This window comes from Corapipo altera, unplaced genomic scaffold (genome assembly GCF_003945725.1).
Source record: "Corapipo altera isolate COAL_440 unplaced genomic scaffold, ASM394572v1 61129, whole genome shotgun sequence".
NCBI lineage: Eukaryota > Metazoa > Chordata > Aves > Passeriformes > Pipridae > Corapipo > Corapipo altera.
Window position 1 is genome coordinate 1,259,680 of NW_020884955.1, and position 22,173 is coordinate 1,281,852.

Below are 22,173 nucleotides of genomic sequence, written 5' to 3' on the forward strand. Positions count from 1 at the left end.
GGAATTTATTCATGGCTCAGTAACACTGAAACAGCCTGAGCTGGTGCCTCTGAGGAGCAACCCCCAGCAAAAGAACCCCTGAGCTTTTATACCCTTACAGTCCAAATGAGCTCAAGTCTTGCTCTTCCTCTGGAGTCTTTGGCTCCTGCTGTGCCTCTCAGTGTCCAACCCCTTGACTTGGCACCCGGTCTTTTTGCCCTTTGTTCTGCAAAGGGTCGGCAGTTCATGGCCTCTTGTCTCGAGCTCTTACCCAGAACTCAACCTGAGGCTTGCAGTGCATCTGCACACTGAGCTACCTGCACCAGATGTATGCCTCAACACTAGAGGAAAACTTAGTGAGTTATACTGGTATTTTTGAGTTGAACCCAAGTTATGCAGTCTTTCCCCTTTTCTGTATATCTCCAAACTGATACACTCTGTTTAATATTTTGCATTTGTTAATAGATGTTTGCATTTTCTGTTATTAAGGGTGTGTCATGCAGGTTTATATTAGGCTAGAGGCAGTCTATTTGACCCGTCTTCCAGGTACTCTAGCCCCAGGTACTCTAAAGCAAGTGAGTATCTGGAGCTAGGTTTTGCGAGGATATGATCTTTTGCGACTCATTTTCAACATTTTTATATAAAACTATGAAACAAATTATTTGCCAAGCTGAGCTGCTTTTATCAAGCTGCCAGAAGTCAGAATAGGGTTGGCTGCAGGATCCCTCTTTTATCTGCTTTTTGAGTGCCAAGAATGAGGACAAGTTTGTGTTGTCCTCCTTATGCAAAGGATGGTACCCTGTCATCTACAGATTCTTCGTTTTGCCATTCCCACCTTTCTCCTCTCATCTCAAATGACTGAGCATAGCTGATATCTGGGGCGTTGGTACAGTGATGTTCCAAGGTACTGCTGGTGAACGCAATTGTTTGAAGTATTGTATTCTCATAGGAAATCTATGCCAGTTTGGAGCAAGATGCACGCAACCCTTAACAGGTGCACATTAGGTTTTGACATGCTTCTTCAGCACATGGTGAAGTTAGAATTACTAGAGGGGAAAACATATTCACCCTGCACCTACTAAGCTCTTAGCACTGCCTAAGTAATCGACAGATTGACTTTACTTTCATTCCTCCAATCGCCATATACCAAGAGACCCAGCATCACTTCCTTTCTGTTCAATAGGAGGACTCCTCTGAAATAACGAGTACCTTACCCACACTTTTCCATCTCTCTTTTTTCTCATTCTCATCCCTCAGGAGAGACAGAAACAAGTTAGTTTAAGCTAAGTGAAAAGCTGAGATTCTTAACTTATGCAAAAGAGTGCATTTCTCTTGAGTTTCTCAAACAGTTTTTAAACTTTGCATGGTTTCAGTGATAATAGGTAACAAGAGAATGGGGAATAAGATAGTCTGTGTTTAATTCTTACATTTTTGAAATGATTATGTTAGTTCTTCTTTCACAAAACATTGAGAAAAATTATTTTGAAATTTACAGCTTTTTTAATCTGTACCTTATTTTGGTTAGTATGTACTTCAAAATTAAAGAGAAAAGGGGGGAGAGACAGTGGAAGAAGAGGATTTTAGAGTCAACTCAAATTAACTTTTGCTCTTGGGAGAAGATTATGAGGGGACTTAGTAAATTTCAACATGAGTTTCTCTCACAATCTGGTCTGCATAAGGAAGAGGGCATCCTGGGGACTGGTGACTTACTCAAGATCACAGCAGGCTCTTCAGATAGCTTATTCTGCTGTTCAGACCAGCAAAATCTCAGACAAATGCTACCACTGCAAGACCTTTCTTTCTCTTCCTTCTTGCTGCCTTGGCTTTGAACTTACTCTCTTTGCTACAGTCCTATTGTAGAAGCCTAAAGCAGTAACCCTCAGCAGCAGATCTGCAGAGGAATGCTGCAGTGCTCTCGGAGGAGTGCCTGCTGAAGGCCAGGTGAGCAGAGAGGTGCATCCATCCAAAAATGTTTTGCTAATTTAGAGACGTGTCTGAATTTTCCAAGCTTTATCTCTCAGCCTTTCCAGTCTCTAGAGGTCTGAAAGCAGTTCTGACCGGGCCCTCCTTCCTCTGTACTCAACGTACTCCCACTTTGCAAATCATCCTGAAAGAGAAAAACTTGATTGTAATAAAATGCTTGGGAAAATGATTGCTGTTAAACACCTTGGAGGGAGCAATTCACCATACAGAATAATATCACCTGCTGTACTGCTCCTGAAATAATTGAGCTATTTTTGCTGCATGGCAGGAGAACTGGAAGGTAATATAAAGCATAGCAGACACTGATTAGTAAATTGATGTCTCAGCACCACTGAGCCTAGATCAATATATGAATCCATGGATAGGCTGGTTGCTTCATAAGCACATAAAAAATAGAAAATAGAGTGCAAAATGTGTCAGAATTGGTGGGGTGAAAGATAGTCCTTCAAGTACTTTGTGCCAAACTCATATGAAATTAACTAGGATAGTGCATGGTTTCCATGAGGGGCACTGAAGAATTACTGCTGATACTGAGTCTTTTATTTTTATTTTTTTTTAAACACTCTTCCCTGCTTTGCCATTAGAATAGTTTAGTTGAGAAGAGGGATTTCATTTTACTAATAGACTGAAAGACTTTATGTTCACAACAGCCTCCAATCTGACACAAATTAGCAGGTTATGATTTTGTGTCTACCTTTACTTCAGATAGTGTACTATCAGCATTTTTATCTGGGTTTGTTTGGTTGGTTTTTTTACATAATACTTTTTAAGAGAGGGAGCAAAGGTTTAGTGAGACACAAGGCAACACAACAGAGTGGTTTGACATAGGCTGTATAAGAGTTTATTCACCTTCTAGTGCCATTTTTGCCTAGAAAATAACAGAATGGATCACTTGAAGATTTCACAGATGAGACGAGAAAAGATGCCGAAGAAGAGTAGTACCATTGCTCCTTGATGGATGCAATTTATAAGTGGGACTGCTGGCAGCAGGTTGATCAGTGTAGACTTACCTCTTTCTCTCAGAGCAGTCTTCTTAATCCTTCCTTCTAGAAAGGCCAGCAGTTTCATTGTGGCCCAATTAGAAATAACTCTCTTGAGTGCAAACCTGATGTGCTTTTGAGTGATGCTATGACTTGTCTGCTGGAAGCCTGAAATCTTGTGAAGAATGGGAAGGTCTGACTGCTGCAGTTGGTAGCCATGCCTAGGAAACTCTTTGCTAAGCTAAAATTGTGCCGTGCTGTGCTCTGGAAAATGAGGGCAAACAGATAACTGCTACCCTGTTTGGTGGCACAATCTTTTCGTGACATGAAAGAGGTAGAGTATATTGCACTACATCTGTGAGCTGCAGAGAATGCAACCTGTGAGAAAATTTCAACCAACTAAAGAAGCTGAATATTACCAGCAATAAGCAGAAAACTCCAGAGGTTCAAATCAAACTTGAAAGCAAAAGGTTTCGTATGAAAACAATTTCTGAGAGCCTCTTTAAAAGGATATTACCTCATGTGTTAGGCTTACAGGGGCTTACAAAGTTTTATTTTAGATCTTATCTGTAGCAGAATGACCATGCACCTCTTCCCTGACTACTACATTTTCCACTTGGATACACATTAGAAAGGCAGTACCTTGTGCAAGGTAAAGTTGTATGAATTTGTTTAGCTCATCAATTTGAAGTTCATAAGAAAAGAAGCAATTCTCAGTGTGAATAAATTATGGAATACAATTCAAAGAACTTATAAGAATTACAGTTGACCTTTTGAAGAATAATTGAGACTGAAGCCCTCGTGCTATAAAAAATGTGAAGACCAACAATGTAAGTTGAAAAGTGAAAATATTTAGTCTGTTAGAATTAGGAAAATGGGTTTTCCCTTCAAAGGCTATTTGACTCTAGTATGAAAATGTTATATTGGAAGAAGCAACTGTCTATTTAAAACAGCAGCTTGCCAATGACATTGGCTGAAATTCTCAGCCTGGTAATCCAGCAGATCTCACTTGTACCAAGGAAACCTGGCAGAAGAGTAGCTATGGTTTTAATTATTGAAAGGTAGAGCTGTGCTTTTTATATTGGTACCAGGGTAATTGAAGAGTTAAGTCCTGAGGCCTGAATTTGTCCTTCTACAGATCAGAAATTAGATCAGTCTGCTGTAATTAAAACAATTCCCCAAAGAATCCAAGTTTTGCAAAAAGGAACAAGAATTTTTTTCCATGTCTCCCTCAGAAGGCAAATTTTACCGTTCTTGGATTCAGAGGATTGAATTTACCTTGCCAACTATGAGACAGCTGCACATAGTCCTCTACAGCAATGGCGGTAACTGTATTATGTGTCTTGCTGACAGGGAATGGCATATGCAGTGATAATTCACTACATACTAAAAAAATACCTCAAATAGACAAGATACCATAGAAGTACCCAATTCTCTTAATTAGATGTAAAGGAAGACAAATTGGACATATGTAGATGTCAGTACTGTAAATACCTAAAGTAAGGGGAGATGTATCACCTTTGGACTGTCTGTCACAGACTCAAATTGATTTTACAATTTCTTCCAGTATTTTAGTCAGTCACTCAGCTGAATTATTCTCATTTTTACTTTCCAAGGATGTGGATCTATTTCCGAGGCTCACTGGTTGTTCTCCCATAACCCTTTCACTCTCCAGAAGTCTGGAGAAGTATTTTTTTATCTTGTCCATTCCAGCAGTGATAGAGTAAACATTTGCTTTGCTCCTTGTTACTCAACTCCTTCTTTTCTTCCTATTGTTTATCATATCCCTTCAGAAGGTGATTCCCTTCTGAACTGAGGGCCCTGTATGCTGACCAGACTCATCCCACAGGGAAGTCTGCTGCCCTCCTGGGGCCAGGGTGAGGGATTTTAGCAGGAGACTCCCTGAGCTAATTAATCCCTCTGATTATTACCCACTGTTGGTAGTACAGGTTGACAGTGATGAGATCGATAAAAGAGGTACCAGGGCAATTAAAAAGGACTTTAAGGCTTTGGGTTGATTAGTTGATACAACAGGAGCATAGGTGGTGTTAGCTTCAATTCCTGCAGTAGCAGGGAGGAACAAGGGGAGGAATAGGAAAACCCATTTTATCAATAAGTGGCTAAAGGATTGGTGCCACCAGTGGAATTTTTTTAATCATGGGACCACATTTATGGTACCAAGCCTACTGGAGTTAGAGGAGCTTCATCTATCAAGCAAGGACAAAAGAACCCTAGCATATAAATTGGCAGGGCTGGTCAAGAGGGCTTTAAACTAGTTTTGAAGGGGAAAGGTGTTGAAGTCAGGCTCTCCAGAGAAGAACCTAGGGGTGGAAAGCCAGGGTTAGGAGTGATATGAGCAGCCCAGCTGAAGTACATGTACACTAATGCATGCAGTTTGGGAAACAAGAAAGAGGAGCTGGAAGCCATCGTGCAGCAGGAAAGCTGTGATGTAAGCACCATCATGGAAACATGGAGGGATGATTCACATGACTGGAATGCTGCAATGGGTGACTACGTGCTTTTCAGAAAAGATAGGCAAGGTAGGAGAGGTGTAAAAGTGTCTCTATATGTTAGAGAGTCTCTTGACTCTGTAGAACTTGAGGTCAGAGACAATAAGGTTGAGTGCTTATGGGTCAGAATCAGGAGGAAGGCCAAAAAGGCCAACAGGGATGAAGGGGGTGATGAATTATTATACAAGCAGCTGGCAGAGGTTTCAAAATCACCAACGCTTGTTTTTGTGGGTGACTTTAACCTGCCGGACATCTGCTGGGAACTCAACACAGCAGAGAAGAGACAATCTAGGAGATTTCTAGAGTGCGTAGAGGATAATTTCCCGTTGCAGCTTATAAATAAAACTGCCAGGGCTGGGGCCCCATTAGACCTGCTGTTTACAAACAGAAAGGGGCTGATGGGAGATGTGGTAGTTGGAGACCATCTGGGATACAGTGACCACAAAATGATAGAGTTTTCAATACTCTGTGAAGGTAAGCAACAAACAACAAAACCTCTACCCTGGACTTCCAGAGGGCAGACTTTGGCGTATTCAGGAAGCTGTTTTGGAGAGTGCCTTGGAAACAGCCCTTAAAAACAAAGGGGTCCAGGAAGGATGGGCATACTTCAAGAAAGAAATCTTGAAGGCACAGGAGCAGGCTGTCCCAGTGTGCCAAAAGGTGAGCTGGTGGGAGAGACGACCGGCCTGGCTGAATAGGGAGATTTTGCAGGAAATTAGGGCAAAAAAGAGAATCTATCACCTTTGGAAAAAAGGGTGGACAACTCATGAAGTGTTTAGGAATGTAGTTAGGTCATGTAGAAAGAAAATTAGAGAGGCAAAAGCATAATTTGAACTTAATCTGTCCAATTCTGTTAAGGACAACAAAAAGTGTTTTTATAAATACATCAATAGCAAAAGGAGGGGCAAGGAAAACTTCCATTCTTTGTCGGACACAGAGAGGAACATAGCCACTAAAGATGAGGATAAGGCTGAGGTACTTAACACATTGCCTCAGTTTTCAACAAGATGAAAGGTTGCCCTCAGGACAGCTGGCTTTCTGGGCTGGTAGACAGCAACAGGGAGCTGAATAATGTGATGCCAATCTACAAGAAGGGCTGGAAGCAAGATCCAGGAAACTACAGGCCTGTCAGCCTGACCTCAGTGCCTGGCAAGGTTATGGAGCAGATCATTCTCAGTGCAATCACACAACACCTACAGGATGGACAAGGGATCAGACCCAGCCAGCACGGGTTTAGGAAGGGCAGGTCCTGTCCGACCAACCTGATCTCCTTTTATGGGCAGGTGACCCACCTGGTGGATGAGGGGAAGGCTGTGGATGTGTCTACCTGGACTTCAGCAAAGCCTTTGACACCGTCTCCCACAGCATACTCCTGGAAAAGCTGGCAGCCCAAGGCTTGTTGGGCAGGGGCACTCTGTGCTGGGTTAGGAACTGGCTGGAGGGCCAGGCCCAGAGAGTGGTGGGGAGTGGTGCTGCATCCAGCTGGGATCCAGTCACTTGTGGATCAGTGTTGGGCCCAGTTCTGTTTAATATCTTTATTGATGATCTGGACAAGGGAATTGAGTCCACCATCAGAAAATTTGCAGATGACACCAAGTTGGGGGAGAGTGTCAGTCTACTGGAGGGTAGGAAGGCTCTGCAGAGGGACCTGGACAAGCTGGATAAATGGGCCGAATCCAGTGGTATGATGTTTAACAAGACCAAATGCCAGGTCCTGCACTTTGGCCACAACAACTCCCTGCAGTGCTACAGGCTGTGAGCAGAGTGGCTGGAGAGCAGCCAGGCAGAGAGGGACCTGGGAGTTCTAATCAACATGAAGCAGAAATGAGTCAGCAGTGTGCCCAGGTGTCCAAGAAGGCCAATGGCATCCTGGGCTGGATCAGGAACAGTGTGGCCAACAGGACCAGGGAAGTGATTCTTCCCCTGTACTCAGCGCTGATGAGGCCACACCTGGAGTGCCGTGTCCAGTTCTGGGCCCCTCAGTTCAGGAAGGACATTGAGGGACTGGAGACTGTCCAAAGGAGGGCAAAACTAGGCTAGCGAAGGGATTGGAGGCCCTATGAGGAGCAGCTGAGGGAGCTGATGCTGTTTAGCCTGGAGAAGAGGAGGCTCAGGTGAGACCTCATCACTCTCTACAACTCCCTGACAGGAGGTTGTAGCCAGGTGAGGGTTGGTCTCTTCTCCCAGGCAACCAGCAGTAGGACAAGAGGGCATGATCTTAAGCTCTGCCAGAGGAGGTCTAGGTTAGATATTAGGAAGAAATTCTTTACAGAGAGAGTAATCAGGCACTGGAATGGGCTGCCCAGGGGGGTAGTGGAGTCACCATAAGTGGTATTTAAGAAGAGACTGGATGTGGGACTCAGTGCCATGCTTGAGTTGACATGGTGGTGTTGGGTCATGGGTTGGACTCGATGATCTCAGAGGTCTTTTCCAACCTGGTTGATTCAGTGATTCTGTGATTGTGTGAAACAAGGCAGATGATATCTCATTTTCCATTAATATAATTCATATTATTCCAACTGCACTACAGGTCTTACAAGAGTTCTTTTGACTGTTGATACTTCCTTAAGGTAAAAGTAGAACATATTTTCTAATCTGTACTGAGTGTTGTTGTAAGGGGCAAAAAAGCAGCTTGCAGAATAAATCACAAGAGCGTGCCAAGGTGGGGCACTCCATAATATTGAAGCTACAACTGTGATGTGAGAATGAAGTTCAAGTTTGAATGATAGTTACAGCTGTGGTGTATCTGTGTACCAAGGCTCTGCCTGTGTCCCTGCTCCGTGCAGTTAGTCCTCACTTCCTTCTCTCTGTTTGCACACCAGGCTGGTTCAAGATGATGGGCCAACATGAGGCAAAGTGGTTATTCACAGCAGCGGAACTGATCAACTGGCAAAGGAGCTTGTGGGGAGCAGTCCTGGATCACTCCCCGCACCATGGAGCCCCACTGTGCTCAGGGTCCCTGTTAGGCACTTTTTGTATGCTGAGGTGCATTAATTAGCCTTCTCAGTGGGAATATTTGGGATGGTCTGTAGCAGGGATATCCCCAGGCTGTTCCTACTGTGGAAGAAGGTTGTGAACAAGTCATATGGAGATTTTAAGTACTCACTAGAAACTGTCTGTGCTTATGCAGACAGGGTCCCATAAGACAGTCTTCTACATGAAAGTGGAGATAATCAATTGCAAAGGTCATGTGTATGCCAGAGGAGTTGCATAGGGCCATAGGGTGAGCTGGGTCATAAAAATTGACCAGAGTGACAGTTTGGCACATACTGTTTAATTCTTCTGAAGATACTGCCACTTGGATGCTTGTGGCATGCAAGTTGGAGTTTCCTGTCAGCATCTGGACAGCAAACGGTCCATGTATTTGGGAGCTTCAGTTTACCATGTAAATATTACCCTATAAAAATGACCTTACTAAATTAATTTTTTTTTTTACAACAGTTCTGTCTATGTGTATCTGTCTAGCACAGGAGGGATACAATAAGGCCCAGTCTGACCCTACATTTTCCTTGGCAAGGTCAGTATAAAACAGTAAGAACCTTATGATTTTTCTTCTATTTTTCCCCCTTGTGATAATTTGATTTGGTTGCAAAATGGTGAACTCTACAGAGGAAGAGTGGTCCACATGTTAAGGTGTTAGCACAGAAGCTTTTGTCAGTTGTTGACTGCTTTATCAATTTTATCTTTTTGACCTTGAGCATATTCTTTTATTTCTTGGATAATGGGAGCTGGATAAGTATCATCAATAGAGAAGTACCTCTACAGGGGGAAGATAAATACTACTTGAGGACTCTTTAATTTCTCAGCAAAAAGCAAAATGAAATCTAGTGACTGGAAAAGTTCAAAGTATGAAAGAATGATGGAATTATTGGGAAGTTTTTGTACTGTCTCGATACACGTGATTAACCAACAAAAAAAGTTTGTACATACTATTTTTTTATTTTTTTTTTTTTTACTTTTTCTTCCCCCAGAAAAAGCCAAGGAATATATTCTACTCTCATAAGAACTTGTACTACTATTTATTTAAGTATTTTAGTGAAAGGCTTCTTTAATACTGGATTTTTCTAAAACTGATGTTGTAGCCAGTGGAAACTTTCAACCACTTTAAGAATAGTTTTGTTAAAAAATTCATCTAAAGTGACACAATGAAGTCAATTTTGCTGAAAGTAGCAAAAGACCATTTAAATCCTTTTTTCTACTTATATATTCCTGCTCAACAGTTCCAGTTAGGCCTAAGTATTAAATAAACACAAGTGCCTTCCCACTGGCACTCTGCAGAGCATAACTTTAGACCTGTTCTTATGCAAATTCTGCCTTTTATAAGTTAGGAAGGGGAACATCTGAGAATGGATCTTGATAACGTATAGGAGTGTGTATCTGTACTCGTAAAAGATACAGCATAAGCTGTTAATCTTATTAAATTTAAATAAAACCCTATACATTTCTGGTTTATTCTAGCATAAACAAAGTAATTCAAAAGAGGTGGCTTAGAATGTGAGGTGTATGGACAAAATAAGATTATTACTATATAAATGTAGCTTTTGGGCATTTGACAAACTAAAGGGCCTGGCTTATGTAATCATAGGCAAAATAACTATATGTGTAAGCATTTACTGTTATTAATAAATGCATCACATCTGGTTAACTCTAATTTTCATGCAGCAAAATGTAGCAATGATACAGATGAAGGTGGGATAGGGACAGTGCATACTGTGTTGAGGCTCAGCAATTATTTGATAAACAAAGTAAAAGAGGAGAAAGAGTGAGATTTGCATGTCGAATATTTTCAGTACAAGGCATAGAATTTTTCAAGAAATTAATTCAGACATAGGTTAGCGAGTAGCATGCATGAAATTCTTCTGACATCCAGAAGATATTAGCCTAGGGTTACTAGCTTGAACAGAAAAAATGCCCATAAGGAGTCACCTTCTCGACATATACATGCTAATCAGTGAAAGATATCTATATATATGCTTATGGAAAGAGAAGGCCACTGTATTGTCAGGTGCATGGGAGGGAGACAACAGCATAGTTAAAAGGAGAGATGACTGGCAAGACTAAACTGACCACACAAATAGTCAGTGTAAATTTGCAGCTTAGTAACAGTTCAAATTTCTAGTCATGAAAGACTGAGAGCACTTCATAGTGGGCTACCTTTCCTTATCTTGAGATTTACTCAAGAGGAGGGAACTCTTTGTAAATCAAAAAATATTTTTCTGCATTGTCTTCCTCATATGTTTTGATGGTCTGCAGCTTCCTCTTCCCTGGCCTCATGGATTTGTTTTACTGTACTACAGTGCTGGTATGTGGTGGGTCAAGTTCTCAGAGGTTGGGCTGAAATTTTGTGGACATGGAGAAGAAAGGAGATGCAGAGGAAGGGTGTGACAGATTGTGAGCTGACATATTCTGCAGTGAACTGTCTTTACTGAGAAAGCTTCAATCCAAGTACAATAATGAATTTGGGGGCTGGGTTTGCATTTATGTAAAATCAACTGTCATCATTCCAGAAGGTTAAAGGAGCCTTGAAGGGAGTACAAATGTAATTTATGCCCAACTAAAAACCTTAGAGTATGCAGGAGCTTTTAAAAATGGTATCTACATAACTGGAAAACCTGGCCCTTGGTGTATAATTGCTAATTTAATCTGTGAAGTTGTGCTTTAATTGGCAAAAAAAGCCAAACAATCTACACCTTCTGTCTGTAAGTGTTCCTGAGTATCTAAACAGGAGGATTTAACTGAAATTGACTATTCTGCACAAAAATAACCCTTTTTGGTGCCATAAGCAAAAAGTCTGCAAAACCAAAAAAACACTAACAGAAGAGATTTTGGGGTTTGGGACTTCCAAATGGCCTTATTTAGACCCTCTTCTTTATTGTTCTGGAGTTTTCTGTACTATGGCTGCTACATACTTTGAGGGTATAATCATCACCTTTCAGCTGGATAGATTTATTTGTCATTTCCTCACGACAGAAAAAACATATCTATAAAAGATATATCAAACCTTCTTCTGAAAAGTAGACTTTTCAAAGCAGTCTCTGTGTTAGATGATTCATAATTGTAGAGTAATGGAACAATATCATAACAAGAGCTTTATGACTGTCCCGTTCTCTTTGCCCACCCCTTCAATAATGGGTTCTCTTTGGGCCATCTTGGGCAGTAAAAAAGAGGAGAGCTAAATATTTTGGATGTTTTCCATCCTTGCTGAAATCTCTGCAATCTATGAATAAACCAAGTTTCTGTCTTCAATCTGAGAGCTCTCAGTGCATGGCTTTGAAAGTTTTTAATGTGGCTGGTCTGGGAAACAGCACAACAGAGTCTTGAAATCTTTCAGACATACATTTTGCTGTGAGTCTGATTCAGTCAATTTTGCATCAGCTTCATGTGTTGTAGTGATATTCAAAACAATACTGTACATGTTTTCAGACAATTTCAAACTTTGATAATCCTCCTTTGTATTAAACTCCTTATGCAGATTAATGGCAGGTTTCTTTGGGAAAAAAGGCACTCAAGGATTATATACCTTTCCCAAGTGTTTCTGTTTTTGTTTAATTTTGTATCAAAAGTTCTGTGAGAGAAGAAGTACTAGAAAAACCTTTTGGCAGTAAGAAAGCTCTTTGTGATTTTTTTTGTGCTGTTTTCCTCTCTTCTCTTGTAACTGCAAAGTACATAAATCACATTTCCTCTACAGGCAGTTCAACTGGCTATTTTCTTTTATTCAGTTGCATATTTCTGAAATGCTGAGTTACGCAAAGCTATGCTAGAGTACTAGAAAACATTCTGTGGACCAAGGTAACATTGTGCTTTATTTGTCACTGAAGAAATTAAGTATTAACATGATTTTCTTTTATAGAATCATACCACAGAATCATAGAATGGCCTGGATTGAATGTGACTTTAAAGATCATTTAGCACCAATCCCACCAGTGCAGATGGGGACACCTTTCACTACACCGGATTGTACAGAGCCTCATCTTATCTCGCTTAGAACATTTTCAGGAATGCGGCATCCACAACTTCTCTGAGCAATCTTTTCCAGTGCCTCACCACCTCACAGACGTGATATTTCTTCCTGATATTTAACCTAAATCTACTCTCTTTCAGTTTAAAGCCATTTGCCCTTGTCCTATCACCACATGCCCTTATAAAAAGTCTCTGTCTTTCTTGTAGGCTCCCTTCACGGACTCGAAGTCTACAATTAGGTCACCCTGAATACTTCTCATTTCCAAGCTGAACAATACCAATTCCCTCAGCCTTTCCTCATGAGAGAGGTGTTCCATCCCTCTAATGATCTTCGTGGCTCTTCTCTGGAATCTCTTTAACAGGTCGATGTCCTCCCTGTGTGGAGGACCCAAGAGCTGGACCCCAGAGTGTTTCAGGTAGGGTCTCACCAGAGCAGAGAAGAAGGGCAGAACCATCTCTCTTGCCCTGTGGGCCACACTGCTTCTGATGCAGCCCAGGATACAATTGGCTTTCTGGGCTGCAAGTGCACATTGTTGGCTTATGTCCAGTCTCTCATCCACCAGCACCCCCAAGTCCTGATACTGGGGATTTCCCCCACCCAGGTGCAGCACTGTGCACTTGGTCTTGTGAATCCTCATGAGATTCTCATAGGCCCACTTCTGGAGATTGTCTGGGTCCCTCTGGATGCCATACCATCATTCAGGTGTGTCAGCTCAACTGCACCACTCAGTGTGGTGTCATCTGCAAATTTTCTGGGGACGCGCTCTATCCCTTTGTCTATGTCATTAATGAAAGGACAATATATATCTCTGAGGGACAGCACTTGTCACTGATGTCTGTCGGGACTCTCAGCTGTTGGCCACTACCCTCAGTGTGACTGTCCAGCCAATTCCTTATCCACCTAACAGTCCACCAATCAAATTCTTCATTCTCCAGTTTAGAGAGAAGAATGTTATAAAGGACTGTCAAAAACTTTACAGAAATTCAGATAAAAGACATCTAGATCCCTTCCCTTGTCCAGTGACGCAGTCACTCCATCACAGAAGGCCAGCAGGCTGGTCAGGCAGGACTTGCCCTTGGTGAAGCCCTGCTGGCTGTCTCATATGACCTCTCTGTCCTCCGTCTGTCTCAGCATAGCTTCTAGGAGGATGTGTTCCATGATCTTCCCAGGTGCAAAGGTGAAGCTGACAGGTCAGTAGTTCTCAGGGTCCTCCTTTTTACCCTTTTTAAGGATGAGTACAGTGTTTCCCCTTTTCTGGTCACCCAAAACTTCACCTGACTGCCACAAATTTTCAAATATCATGCATTTGTACAATTGCTACCACAATCAAAGTTTAAATTGTTTCAATTGATAACAAAATTCAGTAAAAATTAGAATGTATTTAGCATATATATGTTGAAAAGCACATTATTAAGCCTTTAGTATCAAAACAGTGCATTTCTCTGTTAGAATTTAGAGAGATGCAGGTATTTATATATCTCATTCTTAGCAAAAATATGTTTTTGAAAAATAATTTTCAATAAATTTTTTCACTGAGAGTTATGCAACTTGAAACATTATATTTTATGATTTTTTAAACTTCCACAACAAATAAAACATTATTTCAATGTCTCACCCCAAAGAAACCCAAGAATAGCAAAAAAAAAATTAATTAGAAATCCTCCAAAGCAATATTATAAGTTCAAAATGATTTTGTCAAATATTTCAACTAGTTTGCACAGAGTTTACTGCAGAGTTTAGTAGCATTATCATGGCACTGTAGGCAGGCAGAAATTCTGATCTTGGACTCATCAGGGTCAGAAGTGCTTTTCAGATTATCAATCTTTACCACAAATGACTTTCTGTTCAGGTGCCAGGTAATCATCCCTTGTCCTCTCTGAGTGCATGCATGTTTGTAAACACATCCATTCATCACCTTATGTTTATGTGAAATTAATAAATGTTTGGGGTAGTTCCTTTATGGTAACCCTGCATGAAATATTACTTGCAATAGAGTCTGACACAAAGAATAAAATAAGTCTACATTTGGGACTATTAATTCTAGCATGAAGAGTGAATTGATTCTAGTTTCCTTAAGAATAGTTATAGTCAATCTTTCAGTTTTAAACAGAAACTAAGAGAAACATGTCTCTCTGTCTGCTTGAAATCTCACCACAGGTGCAATATACACAGGAAATAGAAAGAAAAATAATTTGGAATGAATAAAAAAATGCAGTTCTTTTTCCAAGAATTTCAAGAATCATAAAGAGATTGAGTTCATTTTATTAAAATGCATAGCCACAGACTTGGCAGGCTGCATCTTATTTTTGTGTCTCATTGAGTCTTCAAAGCATGCTTTGTGGTTTTTGTTATTTTGTGATGAGCTGTTATATGCAGGTCTGTGGTGATAAACCCTATAAGTATTGCCTGATGGATTACAGTTTGCAAACAATTTCCCCTGTTAAAGTCCATTTGGCTTGACTAAAGATAAGACATCTGTGTCTCAGGGTATATTTTCTCCAAGATATGTTGCTATTTAATTAAATCTTTTTCAACTTCTTTCACATGTGAAATATGAGCTTCCTGGTATTAAAAAGGAGAGACAGCAGAGAGAGAAAGCATCTTCCTGTAATTACAGGGCATAAACCCTGTCAGAGAAAAGACAGGGGCTTCTCATTACATCACTTTTCCTTTCCTGCATAACTATCTTTTTGCAGTCTTTTTCTGTCTTACTGATAGCTATCAAATATCATGGACACATTTTTTCTACCTGCATTGCGTTCAAGTAAAATGTGGGTCCCATAAGACAGGTTTAAATGATTCAGGAGGCATGTCATGTTGAACAAGAGATCACAGGTGGGATAAGGCAGTCAATGCATGTACAATAAAGCCAACGTATTAGTCTTGCTGGACACATGAAGGTCAACTACACAACATCTGATGCCAAACCTACTATGTGCTTGCAGCTGGGAACCAAGTGTGTGCTTAAGTGATTTTGAGCCCAGGTGTGGGCTGTACTAGTATTAAAGACACCCTTATTTAGCAGTGAATATAAATGAGACTGCCCTGGGATGCTGGAAAATGGAGAATCCTTTATTAATGGCTGAACAAGTTATTATATTTGAAAAAGGCTTGGTAACAAAATGGGGGGGAGGCAGTGCAGTCCTGTCCAATCACTTTGAACTTCTTTCTGGGACACTTCTAAGTTGGTCATCTTTTCGTGGACTTCCATCAGAACTTCAGCTCCTAGCGTACACCGTGACCATTACACAAACAAGCATCCCGTATTAACCTGCTCGTAACCCCACACCCTTACATGGTAATTTGAACATCCTTTTATTTGAACTTCATCCTGCTCAGCCTCCAAGACTTTTCTCTCAATAGGAATGTGGGAGATTTTTGAAACTCAATGGCCTTTGTTCCAGTCTGACTCATGTGGGAATGTGCACACTCTACTCTGCATTGGTGCAGCCTCACCTTGAATATTTTGTGCAGTTTTGGGCACCTCAATATAAGAAAGATATTAAGCTGTTAAAGAGCATCCGAAGGAGGGCAGTGAAGATGGTGAAGGGCTTTGAGGGGAAGCCGTGTGAGGAGTGGCTGTGGTCACTTGGTCTGTTCAGCCTGGAGAAGAGGAGACTGAGGGGAGACCTCATTGCAGTTACAACTTCCTTGTGAGGGGAAGAGGAGGGACAGCATTGATCTCTTCTGTGTGGTGAGCAGTGACAGGACCCAGGGGAATGGCCTGAAGCTTAGTCAGGGGAGATTTAGTCTGTATCTTAGAAAGAACTTCTTCCCCCAGAGGGTGTTTGAGCACTGTAACAGGTTCCCCCAAGGAAGTGGTCCCAGGACCAAACCTGAGGGAGTTCACAAAGTGTTTGGACAACACTCTCAGGTACATGGTGTGACTGGACTCAATGATACTTGTGGGTCCCTTCCAAGTTAGCATATTCTGTGGTTCTGTGATTGTATGTTTGATACTCTTGAAGTAGTTGCTGCCAAGACATATACGTGTGGGTAAAAAGACTGGAAGAAGAGAGTATTGGTGAGGAAAGAAGAAGGGTATTCCATTTGAATAAGAAATTGAATATAACATCCTTTGCCTTGTGCTGTTTTATAATTTTTTCGATGAACGGAAAAGAGTACCTCTGAAACGTATTTTTTCTTCAAGGAGGATTAAAATCTGCAGATACTTTTTTCCTGCTTTCTAAAGTCTGTTTTTAAAGGGAAATTGATATTCTTGAAATACAGATTTAAATTGTAAAGATCAAATTGTGATTTTGCAAACCTTTTGTTCATTCCATCTTCTGCAATGTCACATAAGCTTACACTGATCTTCAGCAGGACTCTGTAGGAAGATTTGCTGAAATATTGTATAGACTTATATGACTATGTAGGTATTGCCTGTGCTTCAAGAAAGATACATCTGGCTAGATATGTATGTGCATTACTTCAGGGTATGAATCCATTTAAGAACCTCTTACCATGCTTATTTTTCTTACTGACCTGTACTTTAGCTTTTCATAAATTGTTTTATCTTCCCTGAAGATGACTGGAAAATAGATTTACCAGAGATCCAGAACCTGAGAGTTACAAGCCTCGGTGTCATAAACGAGAAGGTTTCCCGGGTCGCGTGGGATGATAGTTACTGGGGGTCTGACCTAAAAAAGTGCTGAATGAGGTACCTGCTTTAGGACTAGGAAGCTGTGCTCTATAGATCTCTGCCAGGCATCCTCACATGGATGGGCTGGATGACTTTCCTGGCGATTCCTAGGCCTTTCTACAACTCTGTGGATGCCCCTTCCTGGCATGTATGTTGGCATCTTGCTGCATGCTGTCATCATGAAGCAGGCTAGCCTCCTGGGAGCATACACATTCTTTGCAGGTTGGAAACATCTGTAAAACACAGCGAGCCTGTATTGTTATTTTTCTTCATTAGTGTTGTTGCTCTGTGATCACGTTGAAATAAGGATACCCACTGTGCTTAAAGCAGGCTGTTCTTATGCTGTAAACAGGAAACACAACTAAATGGATAGAAAAATATCTGTGCAGATGGAAAGTTTTGATTTGGAGAGATTCATACACCTGTCCAAGGCACATGAATGAATGTCCTGATACTACTTACAGCTTGACGTCTTTACTTTTGGTGGACACGCACTGAATCCTACAGAAGCAGTTGATTTCAGTACCCAACCAGCTAAAGCTGGATTTCTTTCTTACCAATATATAAACAACTTCACAGTGCTACAAATATAGTATAAAAAATGTACTTACATGTCTATATATGCAGCTATACATACAGATACATATAGTGATTACAGTGAATATTTAAAGAACCAAAATATTCCTCGTCACAGAATGGAAAATTTATCATAGTCTAAACCTTGGAACATGCCAGACTTGATATTTTCAGAAGCATTTCTAAGTGCTGAGAAACTTTCTTAACTCAGTGGATTTTTTCCTGCCAGTCAGCTGCTAAGACACTGGATTGTTGTCTCTTTCTGACCTGTTCTTTTAGTTCTTTTCCTCTTGTCCTGTCATACTTTGACATTCATAAAAAGGAAACTCTCTGTCTAAACCAGTGATTACACATAAAAAAGGAATCATGACCTGTCAAGAAAATGACATTCTCTTTTCCTTATCCCATTTTATATATGAAGAGGGTTTTTTCAGGCCTATTTCACATGTTAGTTTTTTTTTATTATATTGAAAGATATTTTGCACTTAGTGGTTTTCAATGGAAGATTGTATAGTGGTTTGGAAGCATATAGAAATTCATAATACCTGTTATGTAACATCTGAGACAAATGGGCTAGAAATAATTTAAGCCAAGAGCAGGGGCAAATTTCCAAGTATTTTGTTCAGTAGCAGAAGGGACTTGATAGAAGGGTATTCAGAAATACATGAGCTGTTTTTGACAGAAGAATTCAGGCAGATGCTTTGAAGCATCCAGATCTGAATAATGAATGTGTTATCCTGACACCTTCCCTTCCTGTCCCCCCCTGTGCATCCCTCATGGGCACCTTACTCTCTCAAAACAAGAAACCGATAATTCCTGACCTTTCCAAGCTCCCCTGTATTTCCTGGGCTGTTGATATGAGGCAAGAGGTTCAAACACCCATCTCACAGCTGCAATGATAGTGTCAGTCAATGTGAAATGGTTCTATCAGAGCCAGGTATTTCACCATCCTTTGTGAGTTAAAAAAAGGAAAAAGTGATTTTTCCTTCCTCTCTTTCCATCTAACAGCTAAAGCTTTGACTATGCATCAGCAATAGGTTTGTGAGCCTGTTAGCACTGTTTAGTTACCAAGTAAACATGAGGGCTGTGCTCATACTGAGCTACCATGTGTGCATGGCTCAACGCCGTACACAGATGTAATTTCCTATAGAAAACTGAAGCCTGAAGGAGAAAAAGAATGGATAAACACCAGAAGTGGCTGGTTGATGAATTTTCAGAGTTATTCATGGATCTTAAGAGTCTGAACCAGAGGCCAGGACAGTCTCCCAGTTGCACAGTTGAAAATAATAGTGAACCAACCTGGTTTGCTGTACAGCCCTTGATGGTGACTCTATATGTAGATAGGGCCCTTGAGACCTCATTCAGGTTTTTGCCCTATTGATTTTAACGCCAGTGATGACCTTAAAAGAAGGACAAAATGTACAGACACAACCATATTTTAAAAATTCTTCCTCTATAAACACCTACACAAATACATAAATAATTTTCTTAAGCGTGTCTTTGTCCTGCTCACTCAGGGGTGTGGTTAATAATACTGTGTAAATACAAGACTGTGATTCCTTGATATTGAAAGGATGTTATGGCTTTCTTTCACTGGACTTTTTTTTCAGCGTCTTAATTACAGTAAATTAAAATAATTAGAGTGAAATAATTTGAACCCTACAACTCCTTATGGTTTTATGCTGCTTTTCAGAATGATAATGAATATTAATGTAAATCATTGATGTATTCTTACTACCTTTTACTCCTTATAGACAACTTTCCATGTCACAATTTTGCTCTACATAGAATTCTGTGAATTCATTACTAAGAACAATGAATGTAATATTCCAGCTGAGCAAAGAAAATTAAGCTTTTGGTGAATCATATTACAGATAAAAATTAGCAACGGACAATTTCCTAATAATGAGTATCTATGATAAAATAAAATGAATTTTGCTTCTGTAAAACCTCTCACGCATAAATGTATAGTTTTTTATTCACAGATCAATAAACCAAAATAAACTAAAGCAAAATGGAGTGTGCTCAAAGTATAATGACCATACAAAGGAGCTACACATTGCAAGAGTTATCATAGGAGCTGATCTTTTCTGTCCTTTTTCTGTTTAGGATTTGATTTTGTTTCTTTCAATTAAAAACATATGCACTGTCTGCAATAGTTCTTTTCTAGTTTCATTACCGGATCACTATTGTTGCTGAATGTCCTCTAGAATATGTAATGTGACTAACAACCTGTCACCTGAGATCAGCTTTCTATCTCACTCTTTCCTGAAGGAGAGTAATTGTGTTCATAATACTGATAAGATTTCTTCCCTCACCGTCTCTATTAGCACACACATTTTTCTGCATGTTTGTGTTGAAAGAGTTGTGTAATTTTGCTACTGCAACAGAATGTGGAAGGTTATGTGGTAGCTCTGTGGCTATTTGTAGAGGATGTTGGCATGGTCTTTTATCCCTCATTTAAAGGGAGTTTTTTCCCAGTGAATGTCCCCATCATACTTCAGTCATACTTTTGCCCAAGAGGTAAATAAGTAAAATTAAAATATGAAAGGGGAGTTGTAATAACCCCTTGTAAAGGATAAAGGGAAAAGAAAAAAACCCAAGAAGCTGTTTTTTTTCCCTGGGGCACTTCAGTAACAGTCCCTTAAAAGTGGAGAGATGTGTCTGTGCCAGGGGAACTTTAATGGCATTTCTCAGATGTCATAAAAATTGCAGGAACACAGTACCAAATTCTTATATGTAGGCCATTAAACTATGGCTGAGTCCAAACAAGTATCTCAGAAACCTCTAAGCCACATAATTTGCTTAGAGCCTCATAAGAAGAAATTGCAAATAAAAGGATATAATATGCCAAAAATTTTCCTTTTCATGCCTTATCATTAACAGAACAGCAAGAAGATACCCAAAGTAAAAATCTGATGACCTGTTTAAATCTAGCTTTAAATCTAGCTTTGGAACTCATTCCATAAGCTTTACTGCCAGGTAAATCACCAGTGGATTCTAAAACTAGACAATCACATAATAGTGAAAACTTGTCTGATAAAATAAGGAAAGGAGGGGAAATATAAGCTGAACTTCTTTGTAAAATAAGCCTGTCACTAAGTGATTGGGCTTAGCAACAAATGCCATTTGAACCACTATTGTCTTATACTGGGTATGGCACCATTCTTTCAGGCAGCTTTTATTTGGACTACTGTGGAAAAAACCATGTGAATGAATGGATAATCACTATATCTCCAGAGAGCTGATATGTTTTGTTATTTTCTGTGCAAGCAAATAAAAAAGTCCTAAATTAAAGCTGGAATGTGAGGGAAGACTGTTTTAGTCTTCTGTTGTAGACGAATTTGAACTTCTTTCTTTGGATTCATGATAACGTTTGTTAACTCAGTTGACACAAAATTTTATTGGAAAACTCATGGACTTCATGTAAGATCTAGTCACAAAGTGGGAAGAGGTCAATGGATTTGCAAGGTTAAAATTAGTTTTTCTTTTGCATGTTGGAGAGATGAGAGAGGTCTTTCTTTTTAGTATGTGAAATATTACTGGAAATGCACTCAGCTGAAAGAGCAAACATGTTTCAGTTGGAAAGTGGGGAATGGAAGGTTAAATACAGAGTTGGTTTCTGAGTCAATGTCCAGAAGACTGTGGGCTCTAACACGGTGTTTTTAGAGCCATGAGAAACTTTGCAAGCCCTGTGGAGTACAGTAATAGGGATTTGTAGATTGGATTTATGTTTTTGAACAGCTGCCTGGTATGCTTTGACTTCAGATGGTAAATGCTATCATGGCAGGAGATCCAGGAAAGAATGGCAAAGGTTGGCCTACTCTAAATTTAATCTGTGACTACTTGAGCCAGGATTTTGAGACATTTGTGTTAACTGTTCTCAGGGCTCTTGTCAGTCAGGAGCTAATAAGGGTATGTAGAACTAGTGTCCTCCAACGAGAAATCTCAGTATGGCAGTTCAAATCAATTTTGGGGCCATATAAAGAGCATATGGATACTTTATGTACTATAGCAGATGGTAATTATGATTGGCATCACTCTTGCCCTTTAAACAACATCAAAACAATGACTGCTCTCCTTACTCCCTGCTCATTTGCAGAACATCTGTTCCAATAAAATATGCTGTTGCTTCAGCTACAATGGCTAGTTTTAACATAATAGGCTACCTTCTATTAATCAAGTGGTGTTACAACACTTAAAGAGTTTCTAGACATAAAACTACAATCCATGTAACAGTTACTCATATTTTAAATAAGCCTAATCTCACTATGTGTTTTAGATATCAGTCTTCAGACCTCACTACCTGAAGACACTTCCGAGCACGGGAAGGCTGAAAATGTGCAAAATGTGAATTCAAAGAAGGCACCAAATTCTAGGACTCCTACAATGAAGTAGGTTTGGGCTTAGTTTATGCTGATGTTCAAGAATAAAATGAGCTTGAAAAGCTCAAAAAGAATAGGAGGGAAATGGGTATGGGCAATGCAGTGTTCCACCACTGCATATATCTCTGGTTGGTTAACCAGAGATATATGGTTGGTT

General features: G+C 40.1%; 1 long non-coding RNA gene across 1 annotated transcript; it reads left to right on the forward strand.

Annotated features, from left to right (window-relative positions):
• Positions 1–209: 209 nt before the first annotated feature.
• On the forward strand, positions 210–21,965 carry LOC113956797. Its single transcript, XR_003530952.1, has 3 exons — positions 210–307; positions 1,829–1,920; positions 21,921–21,965. It is a non-coding gene; the product is annotated as an uncharacterized LOC113956797 (long non-coding RNA).
• The last annotated feature ends 208 nt before the right edge of the window (positions 21,966–22,173 follow it).